This window comes from Ornithorhynchus anatinus, chromosome 5 (genome assembly GCF_004115215.2).
Source record: "Ornithorhynchus anatinus isolate Pmale09 chromosome 5, mOrnAna1.pri.v4, whole genome shotgun sequence".
Lineage (NCBI taxonomy): Eukaryota > Metazoa > Chordata > Mammalia > Monotremata > Ornithorhynchidae > Ornithorhynchus > Ornithorhynchus anatinus.
Window position 1 is genome coordinate 46,351,963 of NC_041732.1, and position 19,908 is coordinate 46,371,870.

A 19,908-nucleotide genomic window follows, 5' to 3' on the forward strand; every position below is an offset into this window, starting at 1 on the left:
TGAAAGATATACACTGCTTTAGTACTATCTGGGGAAAATGTCCGGGTATGCTCAATGCAACATTTTCATATCCTTTGCTCTATTAACACACTTATTTCCCCCACTACCATTACTGAAGTCCTGAATTATCAACAATAATATTGCCAATCACAGCTAGTTTTAAGGAACTTAAAATGCTAAAATCCACGGCAGAATTTCTCAAAAAAATGAATCACTTCTTGTTAATTTAAGAAGGCGAGTAAGACAATCATCATTTTCTATAAGCCACCTTAAAAATCAAAATGGCATAATGAAACCCCCAACTCCATCAGTTCATAATCTTTGTGGCAGTGTTTGTCACAGCAGAGCTTCACTAGACGGGAGAGGGAAGAATTGGCAGCAGAATACCTAAGCTTCAGCTTGTGGAGAACAGAAAAGGGACTTATGGAAAACAGGTATTCTTAAAGGCATAATGAAAGGCAGTCTTAAATAATATGGCATAGCACCGGATTGTTAGAGAGCAACATTGGATGTGTAACAATTGGGAAAGAGGTTGCTATCCTGGAGTGGTAATTTCAGAAAGGCTGGGAGGCAGAGAGGCAACAGATAATTCATTCAATTATATGTATTGAGCGCTTACTGTGTGCAGAGCACTATACTCAAAGAGAGGAATGGACTGTTGATCCCACATGGCTCTTATCAGCTGGCATGGATAGAATGCACTGTCAATAGCATTATGTTTGAAAACAAAGAGATGATTCTGTGTGCCCATGTACGAGGTAAATCCGTGAAGTGAAGATTGGCTATGGAGAATGAAGCAGGTACCGGGTAGCGGATTGTACCAAGAGCTTGGGGAAAATACAGCATCAGATTGAAGCTCCTTGAAGGCAGGGACTATGTATTGTACTTCCTCAAATACACAGTACTCTTCATTCAGGAGAACGTTGATTACTTGATAGCAACAGAAGCAAAAGATTCCTTCCCTGCCCATATGGAGCTCAAAATCTAATAGCGGAGACAGACATAAAAAATATTGACATGGAGTAGGAGAAGAGCATTATAAAAGGAGAAGAAGAAATGTGCCAGGATGAAACTATAAGAATAAATCAGAATAATTAAATGTTCAGCCATATAAGCAAAAATATAGAGTGGGGATGAAAATATCTAAGATCTACGAGTTGGCTACTGAATTGACTCTTCTTGGGTCTTATGAGCTAACTGGGGAAGGCTTATTAGAGAAGGTGGAATTTTGGAAGGCTATCTGTAAAACCTTGCTGAAAACTTCCCAAGTACTTCCTCTCTTTTCTTCCAAAGATAGGTGAAGAAAAAGACAACGATAAAGTACGGTTGGTACAAAAATAGTAAAAAATTGGAACTTCCAAAATGACATAGCATAAAATTACAGCAGTTGTTATCCGTGGATTTTAAGTTCTACTTTAAGGAGTAAATGGCTTCCAGTGAACAGGCATTTTCACTAGTTATAGGGCAAAACTATGCTATAAACAATTTCTAATTAAAAAGATGTTCAATTAATCACTTACTTCTCCTCCTAATGAACAAAAAAGTAATGACTTTCAAATGTTCTTACAGTTTAACTACTTTAGTGCTTAGCATTCCACCAATTAAATACATTAGTGCAGATGTCTGTGGTAAAGAAGTTAAATTGATAACCAAAGAGCAAATGAGCCAATTATCATATAAAATAAGATTTCTAATGGAAGATTATATGTTTTCTTACCAAAGACAATTAAAACTTCAAAACAGTCCTGGAAGTTCAGCTTTTTCTCCCCAACCCCTCAGTATCATTACCATACTAAGAACCATTTTAATTGCTAAATGCTTCAGCAGCATCTTACATGTAAAATGAATTACACTGGCATGATTCCTTTTTCTTGGGGCTCTATTTAATTCCATCACCCTTATGTAAGCTATTAGGGAATATAATTTTAATGCTGAAAAACAGCCACACATCTCCAAAATAAGCCAACAGTCTAGTAACGGTGTAACTGCAATGCTTCATTATTTCATTTCCAAATTACCGCCCTTCCTTGGCATAATCAGAGTCTTTTTTTTTTTCTTTGGGGGAGGAGAAGGAGATACTCTAAAAAATTATTGCTGAAAACACTTCAGGCTTACAGACATGGAAAGAAAGCAGCAACACCTTCTTGGAGTTATTTTCAACATTTCTGCTTTAAGCACTTTCTTGGATATTCACAAAACCATGTCCAAATGTGGGATTTAAATAATAATGATAATAATAACAATAATAATAATAATGGTATTTTTAAGCACTTACTATGTGCCAGGCACTATACTAAGCGCTGAAGACTTCATACCCTTCATAGATGTTGGCCGTGAGTATTTTCAAGTCAGTCACACACACTGTCTTAATCAATAAATCTGTGCAGAGCCCTGTACTAAGCACTTGGGAGAATACAATACACAAGAATTCATTCTTTCATTCAATCGTATTTATTGAGCACTTACTATATATGTAGAGTACTGTAATAAGTGTTTGGGAGAATACAACAATAAACAGACTTGGTAGACAAGTTCCCTGCCCACAATGAGTTTACAGTCTAGAGGGGGCAAGAGACACTGATATAATCTATGGTGAAAAATTTACAGGTCTAAGTGCCATGGGGCTGAGGGTGGGACAAATGCCTTATGCCCAAAGATAACAAATCCAAATGCCTTAATTGATAGAGAAAGCAAAATGGTTTAACAACTCCCAACAACTCCTTAAGGAATTTCCCTTATTGATATAATGACATTTCTTCCATTTCCAAGTCCAAAGAAGTTTACTACATTGTATTTACTAGACTCTAGACTATAAGCTCATTGTGGGCAGGGAATGTGCCTGTTTATTGTTATACTGCACTCTCCCACGCACTTAGTACAGTGCACTGCACAGTAAGCACACAATAAGTGATTTTTTTAAGACCCAGGTTATGCTGAAATATGTGAAATATGCTAAGCATGAAGTGCTTAGCACAGTGCTCTGCACAGTAAGCACACAATAAGTGATTTTTTTAAGACCCAGGTTATGCTGAAATATGTGAAATATGCTAAGCATGAAGTGCTTAGCACAGTGCTCTGCACAGTAAATGCTCATTAAATACCACGAATTGATTGATAATGCAGCACATCCCTCTAGATTGTGAACTCCTTGTGGGCAGGGAACATGACTATAAACTCTACTGTATTATTCTCTCCCAGCATCCTAGTAGAGTGATCAGCACCCACTAAATCCTTAATGAGTACCACTGATTGATTGATCCCTAGGGCTGAGGACAATGGAGTCTTCTTTCCTACCCAGAATTTATTTTTAAATAGTATTTGTTAAGTGCTTACCATATGACAGGCACTGTATTAAACACTGGAGTAGATACAATCTAATTAGTTTGGACCAGTCCTTGTTCCACATGGGGCTCACAATGCCCATTTTACAGATGAGGTAACAGGCACAGAGAAGTTAAGTGATTTGTCCAAGGTCATATAGCAGGTAAGTGGTGGAGCCAGGATTAGGACTCAGGTTTTCCATCTCCCAGGCCCGTGCTCTTTCCACTAGGTCATATTGCTTAGGGTTGAATACACTTTTGGGATCTCAGCCTTGGGTCAGAAATGAGGAACAGAGATTTCCTTCTGGACTCACATTGAGTCATGGATTACTTTTACTATGCCTCTTTGTTCAACTACCAGATCTGGCTGTTGGGAGGTGAGTCTTCTAGGTCACGTTTCTGAATCAGGCACAGAGGTATCTTTGACTACAGGACTGGGTAAACCCAAGAAACCTTTGGCTCAGTAGAACCAGAGGATGATGATCAGAGGACAGAGTAAAAGTTGCCTGGCATCCATTTGGAGACCCTGGCAAGGTTTTGCTGAAATTTTTTTCTAGCAACCGGCAGGTAGGTCATATAAAAACTCACAGAAATTAGTACTTTCCTATCAAAATCAAGACAGAAGCAACTGTTCAATTGGTGGACTTAAGAAGCCAGCAACAGGCACAGATCAAGTAAAGTATTTCTGATGGACTTCAGTTTTATGCAAAACAAATGATCTCTATTTAAAATATTATTTGTCTGTTATGAATGATCTATAAATCAGTCATTGGTATTTATTGTGTGCTTTACTGTGTGCAGAGCACTGTACTAAGCACTTGGAAAAGTACAAGAGTTGGTTGACATGATCCCTGCCCTCATGGAGCTTAAGCCTAGATGGGGATACAGACATTTAGACAAATTCTAGATATGGAAAAATACAGACTATTACAATATGTACGTAGTGCTATGGGTCTGGGGTGAATATCAAAGTGCTCAAGAGGTAGGTATTCAAGTGCACAAGTGATGCAAAGGAGAGGGCGAGTTGGGGGATAGTAATCAGGATATATCACACACTTTGTTGATTTGTTTTACATGAGAAGCAGCGTGGCTCAGTGGAAAGAGCATGGGCTTTGGAGTCAGAGGACAGGGGTTCGAATCTCGCCTCGGCCACTTGTCAGCTGTGTGACTTTAGGCAAGTCACTTAACTTCTCGGTGCCTCAGTTACCTCATCTGTAAAACGGGGATGAAGACTGTGAGCACCACGTGGGACTACCTGATTCCCCTGTGTCTACCCCAGCTCTTAGAACAGTGCTCGGCCCATAGTAAGCGCTTAACAAATAGCAACATTATTATTATTATTACTGTGGAAAATCATCTGAATGCCCAAAACGTAGAAATTAATTCTACCCAGACCCTGACTATACATTTTCAGGGTAACATTTATAAATTTCTACAGGTGAATTAGACATTTTTCTCTCCAGTTGACATTTAGTTTCAGGTTTCTCCACACCCCTTTTCCCTTCCTAGTGTTTCTTGTTTCTTTGGCCTAGAAGGGAAGTGCAGAGTAGAGGACTATTTTATAAAAGAGTTTTCAAAGTGAAATATTTTTTAGAAGATGAAAGGACAGATTTGTTCTCAATGACAAGAATCTTTCAAATACAAATGGTTATATATACTGAGAAAGATAGGACCCCACTGATCAACAAGTCATACACCATCAAACCCACCTAAAATTTCTAGTTATCTCACTACATCGCTGCTTCTGGAAAAATTGCTTTAAGAATACGGGCAACCATGTATTTTGTCATCTCCAGAGGACATGGATTCTAATCCCAGCTCTGTCAACTGCTTGCTGTGTGACCTTGGGCAAGTCACTTAACTTATTTGTGCCTCATTTATCTCATCTGTAAAATGGGGATTAAGCTCTCCTCCCTCCAATTTAGACTGTGAGCCCCATGTGAGACAGGGACTGTGTCCAACCAAATAAACTTGTATCTACCCCAAGGCTGAGATCCAGAAGGTGTCCTCAACCCTAAGCAGTATGGCCTAGTGGAAAGAGCACAGGCTCGAAAGTCAGAAGACCTCGGTCTTAATCCCGACTCCACCATTTACCTGCTGTGTGACCTTGGGCAAGTCACCTAACTTCTCTGCATCTGTTACCTCATCTGTGAAATGGGCATTAAGACTGTGAGTTCCAAGTGGGACAAGGACTTGTCCAACTTGATCAATTTGCATCTACCCTAGTACTTAGTACAGTGCCTGCCACATAGTAAAATTCCCGAAATCCCAAACTAGTGCTTTAACTCAATGGATCTTAATTCTCCATTAGTTGCATAATAATCAGAAGGGTAATGCTCACACTCAAAAACACTGGATAATTAACGCAGATGAACCCGTGGAAAATCTTTTTCAAAGAAGCTGAAAGTATTAAACCAAACCCCTCAATAATTTGAGAAGGGTCATAATCCTCTGGGAATCCAGAAAATGCTTTATGATTTAAAGAATCATGGAGAAACATAATTCCACTCAAATACACTCATGAATTTTTTTTCCTTTAATGAGTGAAATTTCCTTTGCCTTTGACAGAATCCTGCTAAGTGTCTATCACCTCTACAGAGTTGCCTTGTAAAAAGAAGCATTCTTCCAGTAGAATGCTAAAATAAATTTATCTCATTAAATACTGTGAATACATCGTCGCTTTTTGATTGAGAAGAATATTTAAAAAAAAAAACACAGGATAAAGAAGGCCCAGTCTGTTTCTGAAGAAGTCAAATGTCTTGCCAGCCTCTGAGTAAAGGCTGTCAACTTTGAAAACACACATTAAATGTGTAACTCAAACATTTGCATATCAAACAAAAGCTGACTAAATGGAATCCATTTAGAGAAATATTTGCAGAACTGAAAAGTGTCAAATTCATAAAAAGTCAGTGTTCCATGAAAGAAAAAGGTTATAAAAATGTAAACCAGTACATGTATGGTATTGTTCAGGATATAAAGGCACAGAATCTAGAGAGTCATCTAAAAATCTAACGGGGTGAATTCTTTTGCAACAAACAATGAATAACTTCCTCTAGGTATGGGGAAAGATGGTATCTTCTTTTTTTTAACATGAGATGATCAGTTTTAGATTATAAATGCCTGCATGTTCAGATCCTCAGTATTAAATGTATGGAAAACAAGTATGAATGACCGCCCTTACAACAAATTGTATTCTTGATTCTATTTAGTTCCCATTGTTTTTATGAGATGTTCTTCCCCTTGACTCTATTTATTGCCATTGTTCTTGTCTGTCTGTCTCCCCCGATTAGACTGTAAGCCCATCAAAGGGCTCTATCTGTTGCCGACTTGTTCATTCCAAGTGCTTAGTACAGTGCTCTGCACATAGTAAGCGCTCAATAAATACTATTGAATGAATGAACAAATCTGTGTACACAACGTTCTTAAGGAATCAAAGTGTTACAGGCAGGGGATGCCAGAGATGAGAAGTGGGGTTGTGAATGAGAAGATTTAAGGGGGGGGGGGAGAAATGTAGAGCATAGTTGGATTAAATGTTATGTGACCCACCCCAACCCCTCTCAGGGTTGTACCTGGAGAATTTCCAACACTCTACCAGTCTCGACTATGGGAGGGAGAGTCAAGCAGAGACACACCCATTCCATTCCTAGCTTGGGTAGTGGCTAGCGAGTGAAAGGCAATCTGCTACAAGTCAAAACCCACCTGTGCTGGGGAGCAGCAGCATGGGAGGCAGTCAAGGGTGGATACTCAAGTTTACTGAATGGAAGGAGGCAATGGTAACCACGTCTGTATTTTTACCAAGAGAACTTTAAGGATACAGTACCAGAATAACTGCAGATGGAATTGGGGCATTCTGGAAGAGATGTGTCCATGGCGTCGCTATGGGTCGCGGATGACTCGACAGCGTAAGACAAGACCCACTCCAACCAAAAACCAGGTAGCATAATCAATCAGTAGAATTTATAGAGCGTTTACTATATGCAGAGCACTGTACAAAGCTCTGTACCAAGTACAATAACAGAGTTAGCAGATACTTTCCCTGCCCACAGTGAGCTAACAGACTAGCAGGGAGCTCACCGCTGTATGAGGCCTCATGCTGCAGGTGTCGTTCTCGTCCCTGCCAGGGAAATTCATTCCCTACATTCTCAGCTGAGTCTCAGTTTCATGCAGAAACAAGAGCTGTGCAAATTGCAATTTGCCTATCATAAGAATGGCAGGCCCATACTTGTATACCTACAACTCTGTACACTCTTGTAAGCCGCACTTCTCTTGAGAAGCAGCATGGCCTATTGGATGGAACACGGACCTGGGTTCTAATCCTCACTCTTCCACTTGTCTGTTTGATATTGGGCAAGTCACTTCACTTCTCTGTGCCTCCATTAAGACTGTTGGCCGCATGTGGAATATGGACTGTGTCCAAGCTGAATGACTGTGTCCAATCTTAACCCAGCACTTAGTATATTCCCTGGCACACTGTAAGCGCTTAACCAATACCATTAAAAACGAACAAAAAACATAGGTACGTGTACCAAAGATCTCTGATATTAAATTTTAAATATTTAAAAAGCATTAATAGGCCACTAAATTTTGTGCCATTAGAGTTTGACTTTTTATAACAAGTCATCTCCAAGTTGTCCAGTAAAAATCTTGTTTGACCTTAAATCTATCCCAAGTAATACAAATATGCTCATCAAAAGTAACACTGTTACTGGAGTGCCATAAGCAATGGACATTTTCATTGGACTACAAAGCCTAACTTTCTAAATGAAGAACATATGATGTAGAGGCAACCTCTAAATCCCTGAATAAGATAGAGATACATTGCCTTTGGATTTTTGTTCCAAATTTGTAACTCATAACATCTTGCTAATGAAAACCTCCAGTTTCTGTTTTTAATCCCTTTCAATAAACATAGCGCAACAAGAAAAGCCAGACTGGTGACTTCAGGCAGATTCTGCTTTAAAGGGATCATTTCATATATTCGTATATTTTTTTCCCTGCAACTAAAGTGTGGACAAAAAAACTGTAGGTTTCATCTATTTACACACAAGTTTTTTTGTTTTGTTTTGTTTTAAATGAAACGACTCGAATACTCCCTCAAGCAATATGGTTTGAATTTTACTTTCAACATTCACTCAAAAAATCTTTTATGTGAAGACTCTTCCATTCTGATAATGAACAATTCGCTTGCTGTGTGACCTTGGGCAACTCACTTAACTCCTCTGCGCCTCAGTTTTCTCATTTGTAAAATAGGGGATTTAAATAGCTTTTCTCTTTCCTGTTTAGACTATGATCCTCATGTGGGACAGGGACTATGTCTGACCTGATTAATTTGTATCTAGTCCTTAGCACAGTGTTTGGCATATAGTCAGTACTTAACAAATACCACAATTATTGCTACTTTTAAATTGTTATTATTAATTTTTAATTCTTCAGGGAAGGCTTTCTATGTGAGATGGGATTTTACAAGGGCTATGAAGATGGAGAGTTTTGGTCTGGTAGACTTAGGCAGGGCAGGGGAGGGAGTTCAAGGTTAGGGGCACCTTGTGCATAAGGGGATGGAGGCAGAAGAGTGGACAGCAAGATACAGCAAGGTGTCACTGGATGGAATGCAGAGCCGGAACTGGGGATTCGTGGATAAAGAGAGCTGATATATAAGACAGGAAGAATTTGTGGAACGCCGCACAGATGAGTTTTGGCTTGACACAGAGGAAAATGGGAAGCCACTGGAGGTTTCTGAGAAGAGCTGAGGGCTGAACATTTAAAGCTAATCCATGTACAATGTAGTATAGATCAGAAGGCAGAGAAGCTGGAGGCAGGGAGATTAGTAACGAGGCCGATAGAAATAGCATAACTGCGCTTTGACACAAGACCTTGGACTATGGCAGTAGCTGTTTGGGTGGAAAGAGAGGGGTGGATTTGGAAAATGTTGTGTAGGCAGTACTGGCTGGATTTAGCAGTACACTGAATGTGAGAGTTTGGAAGAACAGTGAAGAGATGAAAATGGCACCAAGGTCATGGGCTTCGCACAGGGAGGATAGTGGTGTCCACAAAAAATGAATAAGGTAGGAGGTGGAATGAATTTAGGAGGGAATCATATGGTCTAGAAGAGCTGGATTATAGCAGGATACTGAATGAAATAGAACAGATCCCAGTGATTACTTCAGAACTTTCCTTGAGATCTGGAAGCATGGTTCAGACACTCAGCTCTGAAATGATTTAGGCACTTGCCTGGGAAGAACAGGAGTGAACTAGATCAGGTGCAGTCAATCTTTGCTACTATTGCCTCAAATGGAGCCCCATGGAAATTACTTCAAGTAATTTTATAAGCCCTTCCTCCTGTACCAGACAGATCATGTTTCTCTTTCTCTTCTCCCCATGCTATTTCACATCCATGTCCAAGAAAGCTTGGGTTTTGCTTAGCCTTAACAATGGCTCTTAGATGGAAAAATGTTTGCTGACTCCTCGACAAGCCGATTTTTCACAATTAGTTCCAAACCAATGATTTGACAACTGAACTTGTTTACATTGCAAACTTCCCAAGACCACTAAATTCTGCATCATGAGCTACTTAGGCAGAGGATATGCAGGAACTACGCGAGCTAAGCAAAATGTTATTTAACAAAACACACCAAGTCCTGGATAGTTTCAGTTTGATTAATAGATGCTTATTCTGTCACTTGTACTGAAACTCGAAACAAACCATAAGGGCCTGTGATTGTTCAGGCTAAGCTAGCCCCTCACAAATTCCTGGAAATTCCTGGAAAGCTCCAGATCTGAAAACTGCTTATGTGGCTATTTCATTGTTACTATAATCCTAAAAGAGTTACAATATTCATTTCCATTAATATTTATTTTCATATTATTGATTCATTAACAATGTCATCTTGTATATTCTAGGTCAATATTTCATAAAATACAGAACTTATATAGTACAATATTTTATAAAATTAGAACTCATATAGAACTTAAGAGTTTCTGCAACTGAACATTTTGAAAATGAATGTTCTGTTTAGAGTGAGTTCAGAAATTTGTGTATCAAATTCCTGAATAGGTTTGACGTAATACCATCAAGTTTACATTTTAAAATGTATAGGTGTAGTTGAAAAGCTTCTTTCCAAACTTTCCAGTTCAAGAGTAAATTAAAATTTCCAATCAATGAATTAGATTTGCCTCAATATCAAACTGGAAATGCTATTTGTTTGTCCTAAAGTGTTCAATTATCAGTTACCAATAATATATAATACTTTAGAAACACTTGAAATTTTCTGTTCATTAGTAAAATTGAAATATTTGTACCTTCAAGAGAATTATGCAAAAATACAATGACCAGCTAGTCTTTTCTCCTAAGAAGTCAACTTTTCTGTTTTCCAGAAAATAGGAATAGCTTGGACAATCACTACAATATGGAAATTAGGCATGAATTCAAAGAATGCATTAAAATTTCCTACTGAGATTTATTGAGGTTTGTAAGCTTGCATAAATAATTTCTGTAACTACAAAACATAGAACACACTATGCTTCTCTAAATAACAATCATGTTATTTACAGAAAGAAGAAATTTTTCTTGTTTTAAGAGTTTGACAAGAACATGTCCCTAGAGCTAAGACTTATGAGGTTCACAAATCGGCAAATAAAATTGCAGCATAGTATCTGAGTTTGAGTCTTTCTATTCCAGCCCTATTGTAGACTCCTAGTGACCAAAGGAGTATCAAAAAGCTGACCCCCAAAAAGGGAAGAAACAATGTGCCCCTAATGTATGAAAGGACACAGATATACTTCACTTAACCCTGGGGCTGTGTTCAGCGAATTCCATTCACTGTTTAATAATTCAGACTTGATATATGCTAATATTTGGCTTTTAAAAACTAAAAAGATAAGTTCTGATCACCAGTGACAGATACTCGTCACCAATTTGTTCAACATGGTTTGAACTGCTTTCCAAGGAAGTCCATAGAAACAGCACCTTATTATGGTCTTCACTTCCTATTTCAGTGATTTCAGAATGGGCTTCCCAATAATCTCTCTATGTCAAATCCAGAATGCCTCAGAAAAAATAAAATATTACCTAAACTAGCAATAATTCAGGATTATGATTTTCTGAAAGTCGATTTTTCAAATGGTGAGTGTGCATCAAATCAATGCAGCCTGCCATAAATATTTTATGCATCATTTTTGAATAATGGAAAAAAATCACCTGAGCTGAACATACGTCCATCTTAAAATATAAAATAAAATATAAAATTACAGATCAATTTATTTGTTCTCTTAAAACTGGTGCATCTCTGAAGATAACTAGGACTGATCTCCCTCTATCTGAACACATGTACATTAATGCAAGCATATATTTCAGATTTACCATTAATATGCAAATTTGATGTGTGAATAAATTAAAACCCTATAATGATCATACACAATATTCTTAGAGAAAAGAGAGCAGAGGGAGATTTCCCAAACAAAAGAAACCTTTCAAGAATAGATCAATCCTCTTTCCTTCCAGTTTGAGTTTAATTTATTGCCTCAACATTGAATAGTTGATTCTTCTCCCCATTGTATTATGAGATATTTTTAATTCATTTTTTTAAATAAAAGGAATCTTATGGTAGACTGTTTCTGTTAAGATTACACATGTATATCCTCATTACTACATTTTACATTTGAATACGATTAAAAAAGACGTTCTTTTCAGAAGCAGCTTGGCCCAGGGAAAAGAGCACTGGCCTGGGAGTCAGAAGATGTGGGTTCTAATCCTGGCTCTGCCACTTGCCTGCTGTGTGACCTTAGGCAAGTCACTTCACTTATCTGTGCCTCAGTTTCCTTGTCTGTAAAATGGGAATTCACTATTTGTTCTCTCTTGCGCTTACACTATGAGCCCCATGTGAGATATGGACAGCATCTGACTTGATCAACTCATCTCTATGCCAGAACTTACTACAATGCTTGACACACAGTAAGCACCTAATGCCACATTTATTGCTATTATTATTATTATTATTATTATTATTAAGAGAAAAAAATCCACACAAAAAGTCCCACAAAAAATCACCAGTTCACACTCTAGAGATCTTTCTCATTGTATAACCATATCAAATGGACATTGAAATGTGATTGCAATTTCTGAGGTATGATGATTATACCGAGATCAAATACTTGCCTGCGAAAATAAAGATTCTGGTTACACACATAACCTGCAGTTACCACGGTTCAGGCTTATCCCACTAGATAATTTAATTTTGTACTCTGAAAATGTGGCTATAAAATGGGATATATCTTATCCCAGATTTATATGCAGTCAATTAGGTTCCAGTCTGGAAACAGTCCCAACATAATGGCTGAGACCTACAAGCAAAATGATACTTTAAATCACTCCCCAGCCCCACAGCCCCTACCTCCCACCACTTCACTGTTCCTAGCCAGCCTCCACTCTGCACCCCAAACTCAGCCTCCTCCAGGCCTTTCTCCCCTATCTTCAGTAATGTTTTTTATTTAAACATCAATCACTGCAAGTAATTTACTTCCTCCACATCCCCACCCCCTTCCGACTCCTCTTCTCCTATTCCGAGAAATTGGATGTTACCAGAGTCAGTCAATCGAATTTGAGTGCATACTGTGTACAGAGTGCTGTACTAAGCATTTGGGAGAGTACAATATAACTATAAACACAAACATTCCCTGCCCATAATGAACTTAGAGCCTAGAATTATGAATTTATAAAAAAAATACCCTGAAGTTGAGAGGCAGCATTAGAGTGGAATTAAATGGACTTGGCTTTTAGAAAACCTAATGCTTATTAGAAAGGATTACAGAAAATTCAGTCAGCTTTTTCTTTCACTATTTCTTTCCCTTTTTTATGAAAAAACCCATAAACCTTAAAGAGGGGAAACTATCTATCACCCTCCTGGTGACCAGATGACTCGGGGAGCCAGGTTGATGGGTTTTGTCTACTTCCCTACTACTGCTTTCTGGCCGGCTCCAACTACTCCCTCTAGCCCTGTGCCAGGGCTTTCTGGTATCTGCAGCTACTGCTTTCCTTGGCTTCCAAGGGAGATCTAGATTTTGTTGCAATGGTGTGGACAAACCTAGGCCCCCCGCCCACCGCAGCTACTGTCCCCTCCTCCATGGGGGCTCGCCACCAGCTACTGCAAATAACTCAGGGCTTGTTGATTCTTTGGATCACTTTGGGGTCAGCTCCAACCTTTTCCCTTTCCTCTCCACCCAAATTGCTACATCATTAATCCAAGCACTTATCCTATCCTGCCTTGACTACTCTAACCAGTCTCCTTGCTGACCTCCCCGGTCTCTCCCTGCTTCAGTCCGTTACTTCACTCTGCTGCCTGGACCGTTTTTCTACAGAAGTGTTCAGTCCACGTTTCTCCACTCCACAAGAACCTCCAGGATTATCCATCCACCTCTGCATCAAACAGAAACTCCTTTCCATTGGCATTAAAGATCTCAATCACCTTTGCCCGATACCCCTCACTGCTTTCCTACTACAACCCTGACCAAACACTTGGCTCCTCGAAAGCCAACCTCCTCACTGTACCTCAATCTCCTCTATCTTACCGCCAAACACTCTCCCATGGAACGCCCTCCCTCTTCATATCCGACGATTAATTACTCTCCCCACTTTCAAATCCTTATTAAGGCACATCTCCTACATAAGGCCTTCCCTGATAGGCCATATCAGGGAAGATATATTAGAGAAGCAGCGTGGCTCAGTGGAAAGAGCATGGGCTTTGGAGTCAGAGGTCATGAGTTCGAATCCCGGCTCTGCCACTTGTCAGCTGTGTGACTGTGGGCAAGTCACTTAACTTCTCTGTGCCTCAGTTACCTCATCTGTAAAATGGGGATTAAGACTGTGAGCCCCACGTGGGACAATCTGATTCACCTGTGTCTACCCCAGCGCTTAGAACAGTGCTCGGCACATAGTAAGCGCTTAACAAATACCAACATTATTATTAACATTATTATTATTATATCCTCTCCTCCCACACCCTTCTGTGTCATCCTTACATTTGTATCTGCACCCTTTATTATTCCCCCATCCCTCAGCCCCACAGCACTTATGTAAATATCCAAATTGTATTTATATTAATATCTGTTTCATACCCCAAGAGTCTAAGTTCCTTGTGGGCAGGGAACGTGTCTATCAACTCTTTTATATTGTACCCTTCCAAGCTCTTAGTACAGTGCTCTGCACACAGTAAGCACTCAATAACTATAACTGACTGATTCTCCCCCAACTTGCATACCAATCTCCCTCCATTATTTATTTTCATCAATCAATGATATTTATTGAGTACTTACTGTATGCAGAGCACTGCCCTAGGCACTTGGGAGAGGCTAAAAGGAGCCTGGAACCCCTGGTGTCTCTGTACCCAGCAGGACAGCCAAACTCTTTGCCATGAGGACCACTGGAAGCACCCACTCCGAGGTGTCAACAAACTCAGAGTTACTTGCAATAGGTAGGCGAGCTTCCAAGGAGGCAGTGAAGAAAGAAGGGACTGGAACAGGCTGTTTTCTTTCTGGTTTCTGCTTCCCGACTGTTGTAGCTTAAGGAGGGAGATGTCTACATCGCTTGTTTAGAGAAAGAAAAAACGCTGGATCTACAGCAGCGACTGGGATGAGGGGAAGAGGGGATGGCGAGGGAATTATTTGGAGTGATTTGATGTAATTGTAATATTGTGGCCAGGGTTATACATCCTAAAGTTTATCAGCAAATAGTGAATGACATATCCAGGTTGCATGTAGTGTGGGGTGGCTGTGCAGGGCATAACAATTTAGAATCTTTTCGGTAGGTCCCAATGATTCTCAGCAACAAGAGTTCATACAGCTAGGGTTTTTTCTATACTTTTAAGCTCTAGCAAATCTGAGCATACAAAAATATCAACTTCAGAAGTAGAAGAGCAACCTGGCTTGACAAACTCTGCTCAGACAAGATTTTTCCCACATTTCCATCATCTTTTGGGTTTTATAGGAAGCAAGAAACACTTTAGATTCTGAAGAAACTATCTTCTGTGAGCAAAATTTCTCTATCTAAAATTTTAACTTGTTCTGGCAAAATAACTTACTATGTGCTAAGCACTGGGGTAGATTCAAAATAATCAGAGCAGACACATTACCGTCCCACAAGAGGCTCACAACTGGAGAGGGAGAAGGAAAGGGGAAGAGAGAGGAAGAGGGATAAGGAGAACAGGAGGTATCCCCATCTCACCAATGATGGAAATGAAGTACAGAGAAGTTAAAAAATTTGGCTATAATCATTCCACGTGGCAGAGCTGGAATTAGGACCCAGATCTTCTGACTTGTAGAATGTAAGTCCCCTCTAGACTGTAAGCTCATTATGTACAGGGAACATGTGCACTAATTCTGTTGTACTATACTCTCCCAAGCACTTATTACAGTGCTCTTCCCACAGTCAGGCTTAATAAGTACTACCGATTGATTTATGGGTAGACCCATGTTCTTTCCACAGGGCCACTCTGGCTCCCATTTCAGGCTTCCTCCAAAACCAAAGCTCATTATTTTGGAGTTGCTAAGAAATTATTCTGTTCTGAAAAGTGCACAGGAACCCAGAATTTTCCATCCGCAGTGCATTGCATGAGAATCTGGGTTGAATTTAAGAGCTTACAATGTCTAAAGCCTCACTTCTTCAATCAGTGAAAATATAGTAAGAATGTGATGGAAAACAAACTGATAAACTCTGCTCCCTAGTAAAAATATGCAGAAAGCTAAACATTTAAAGTGAAATGTTACCAAAAAAGTAACATCTGGCCTTTAAACTTATGCTATTAGGAAAATATTTTTATAGCAACAAAGTGACTGATTTATATGAGACACCGACCCATTTCATTTCAAAAGCCTCATCTATCATCCAGAAACAGGAATCCACTCCCATTAGAGATCATTTATCCATATCCAGATCATTGGAGAGAACACTGTCCTGTGAGTCAGATGAGCTGGGTTCTAATCCCAGCACTACCACTTGTCTGCTCCATGACCTTGGGTAAATCAATTAACTTCTCTGTTTTTCTGTCTGTAAAATGAGGATTAAATCTTAGTCCTATATCTTCCTATTTAGACTGTGAGCCCCATGTGGGATAGAGACTATGTCCAAGCTGATTAGGTTGTAACTACCCCAGTGCTTAGTACAGTAACTGGAAATAGTCTGCGCTTAACAAATACCACTGTACACTCACTAAATTTGAAAGACAGATGTTAAATTAGGAATATGCCTCATAATTCTGATTAGAGTACTGTCCACCACTCCTACAAACTCGATTATAATTGACTTTCAGGGCAGAGGCTTTCAATACTATGTTTAAAGTGAACTTAGTATCTCAATATCTAAATATCTAAACTTAATATCTATAACTAAACTCTCTATCTTTCCTTCAAAGCCCAACCTTCCACCTAACTTCCCCATTCCAGCCGACACCACCACCATCCTTCCTATCTCCAAAGTCCATAATCCTGGCATTATCCTTGATTCTTCATTCTCTCTAGACTGTAAGCTACTTGGGGGCTGGGAACATGTCTACCAACTCTGTTGTACTGTACTCTCCCAAGTGTTTATTTAGTATGGTGCTCTGCACAAGGTAATCACTCAAAATACCACTGACTGACTGAACCTCCTATTCAGTCTGTTGCTAAATCTTATTAGTTTTCCTCTATTCCTTTTCCAGACTCTGCCCCTTCCTCTCCATCCAAATAACCAGGAACCAGGTACAACTGTTCATCGGAACCTGGTTAACCTGGCTACTTTAACAGCCTTCATACTGTTCTCCCCGCCACTAGACTCTCCCCTCTTTATTCCTTATTTCACCAAGTAGCCCAGATCAATTTTTTTAAATTTAGTTATGCACATCTCCCCCTCTTCAAAAACCTCCAATAGCTACCCTTTCCTTTATGCATCAAGCAGATATTCCTGATCACTGGCTTTAAATCACATCATCAGCTCTCTCCTCTTTACTTAACCACTCACTTCTCCCACTATATCCCACCTCACACTCTTTATTCCTCCCAAGCTGAGCTCAGTGTCCTTGTTTTCAATTGTTTGACTTACACCCCCAGGTTCATACCCTTTCTCCTGTCTGAAGATTCACCAGATCAAGCTCCCCTCATCTTCACAACACTTCTGAAATTCCACCGTCAGATCTTCTCCAGTTAATTTTTCTTCTCCTTGGGTCATCCTCCCAACTTCTACTTCAGGATTTAGGCATTCTGCTATTTAATCATGTGCTTCTTCACATGAAACCTCTTCCCTTTCACCCGCACAAAACTGAAAATTCCATCTGCACCCAATGGCGGCTGCACATCAGTCACACAAAATTTATTCTACAACTTGCACCTGTATGGGCTTTCTGGGAAGGATGACTGCTACCTTTTTCCTTTCCTTTTTTCTTTAAAAATAAATTGGCCTATTTGCTTACTTAGGCAAAAGAAGCAAACCAAAATTTTGATATACTGTAGGTGTTAATTATAAATTTCCCAAAAGAGAGGCCAGAAAAAATTATTTCCAACAACTACTGTTTTATATTTTTACCTCTGAAGACACTCAAAATAAATTAAAACCTGCACTGACACTTTAGTTTACTCTCTGATGTAATTTAATTGCGGAAGTCAAGCAAAGGATTATATGATGTGTTCAGTTTGGTTCTAAATCAGAAATAAATTAAAATTTATAATCTATTCCAATTTTACTAAGCTGAATAAAACAATTAAAATTCCTAGAATTTGTTTCTTTTTGGTGACACTAAATATATTTATTGCTATACCTTTCCCCATAGGCTAGTATATAAAAACATTTCTATAATACTGGATCTATAAATTACATTTCTTCCAGGCAGAAGAGCAATTATAATGTGTGTCATATGTACAAAAGATTTTTCTTAAAATAAATATTCCTTTCTATTCCAGGATTGCCATTAATAGCAACCTAAGTTAATGAGCATACTGTCATCTGAAGAAAGTTCTGCTGACAAATAATCCTTTCATTTCAGGGAATATTTTGGAATTAATGAAAATACAATAAACTTGCAAGAATTAATAACATTTATTTATGGCTTTGTTCAAATGGGCTTCAATATGCATAGGATAAATATCAATTCTTGCCCTAGAATTGAAAAGCCCCAGAAAGTCATATTGAACAGTGCTACTTTCTCCTCCCCTCTCAGGGTCGCACCTGGAGAGTTTCAAGTACTCTACCAGTCCCGCCTGCAGGAGGGAGAGTCAAGCAGAGGCAGATCCATCCCATTCCTAACTTGGGCAGTGGCTAGCAAGTGGAAGGCAATCTGCTACAAGTCAAAACTCACCCATGCTGGGCAACAGCAGCATGGGAGAGAGTGGAGGGTGGAGTCTAAAGTTTACTACTTGGAAACCAATTCTGTATCTTTGCCAAGAAAATTCTATGAAAACACTACCAGAAAGACTGCAGGTGGAGGTGAGGCATTCTGGAAGGGATGTGTCCATGACATCGCTAAGGGTTGGACATGACTTGACAGTACAAGACAACAACAACTTTCACCTACATTTTTATGTATATATATTTACCTAAAAGAAAAAATACTATTAAACGTATTACACACCAGGCTTTGGTCACCTGAATTCATTCTTGATCTCCTTCTAAATATGTTTCCACAAAAAAACCCAACTGAAATATTTTAAAATGACTAACAATGACTTTTTAAATTCATAACATGACAAATTATTTTACTTATGGATACTATGAATGCAATTTCTTCTTATGAAATCAGCATCATCATTGTTTCCACCTCTCAAACAGAGTTAACATACAGACTATAGGATGAGACAGTAAAAATATAGATAATGATTAAAAATAATTACGGTACTTGTTAAGCACTCACTATGTGCCAAGCACTGTTCTAAGCGCTGGGGTAGATACAAGGTAATTAGGTTGTCCCTCGTGGGACTTACAGTCTTAATCCCCATTTCACAGATAAGGTAACTGAGGCACAGAGAAGTTAAATTCATTCATTCAATAGTATTTATTGAGCGCTTACTATGTGCAGAGCACTGTACTAAGCGCTTGGGATGAACAAGTCGGCAACAGATAGAGACAGTCCCTGCCGTTTGACGGGTTTACAGTCTAATCGGGGGAGACGGACAGACAAGAACAATGGCAATAAACAGCGTCAAGGGGTAGAACATCTCGTAAAAACAATGGCAACTAAATAGAATCAAGGCGATGTACAATTCATTAACAAAATAAATAGGGTAACGAAAATATATACAGCTGAGCGGACGAGTACAGTGCTGTGGGGATGGGAAGGGAGAGGTGGAGGAGCAGAGGGAAAGGGGGAAAATGAGGCTTTAGCTGCGGAGAGGTAAAGGGGGGATGGCAGAGGGAGTAGAGGGAGAAGAGGAGCTCAGTCTGGGAACGCCTCTTGGAGGAGGTGATTTTTAAGTAGGGTTTTGAAGAGGGAAAGAGAATCAGTTTGGCGGAGGTGAGGAGGGAGGGCGTTCCAGGACCGCGGGAGGACGTGACCCAGGGGTCGACGGCGGGATAGGCGAGACCGAGGGACGGTGAGGAGGTGGGCGGCAGAGGAGCGGAGCGTGCGGGGTGGGCGGT

At 39.5% G+C, this 19,908-nt stretch overlaps 1 protein-coding gene and 1 non-coding gene across 6 annotated transcripts in view; one reads left to right on the plus strand and one right to left on the minus strand.

The window, feature by feature from the left end:
- Nucleotides 1–19,908, minus strand: part of NEO1 (neogenin 1) — a 270,466-nt gene that overhangs the window by 102,950 nt on the left and 147,608 nt on the right. The window lies entirely within an intron of this gene.
- LOC114812482 lies at nucleotides 6,872–7,009 on the plus strand. Its single transcript, XR_003760135.1, has one exon. It is a non-coding gene; the product is annotated as a small nucleolar RNA SNORA7 (small nucleolar RNA).